This window comes from Frankliniella occidentalis, unplaced genomic scaffold (genome assembly GCF_000697945.3).
Source record: "Frankliniella occidentalis isolate FOCC.00 unplaced genomic scaffold, Focc_3.1 Scaffold306, whole genome shotgun sequence".
Lineage (NCBI taxonomy): Eukaryota > Metazoa > Arthropoda > Insecta > Thysanoptera > Thripidae > Frankliniella > Frankliniella occidentalis.
The window spans coordinates 368214-368725 of NW_026267431.1; positions in this window are offsets into that span (position 1 = coordinate 368214).

Genomic DNA, 512 nt, shown 5'->3' on the forward strand with positions numbered 1-512 from the left:
GGGGGAGGAGGGGGGGGGGGGTCACGTTCTGTTACCGCGGTTAGCGCGGGCGGCCGAGGCGAGCGCAGCAGCAGCAGCAGCAACGCGGCCGTGCGAGGGCCAAGGACTCGTCGTCCACAACGGTCTTGTCGTCGGCGAGACAAAGGACCTCAAAGAGTGTGCCCCTTTTGGGTTCCAACAAACCACTGCATGAGGTGGAGGAGGAGGAGGAGGAGGAGGACACATACTCGACCAGAAGGGTGGCTTTTACTCACCGGCAGACCTCGAGGTGGCATTGGTGTCGTGCCAGGCCTCCACGACGAGAGAGAAGGTGCCCTGCAGAAACAAAAACAAAAAGAACAGGCGATTAGTAAACAAGTAATGAAGAGGAAAAAACAATATAAAGGAGAGTTTGGCTCTCCCTTCGGCGCGATCCGCCGCCTCTGGACCGAAGCAAAGCAGCACGATCACACGAAAACGGTAAAAATTCCGAAGGGAATATAATCAAGGTCGCAAGGCGGACACCTCGGGGG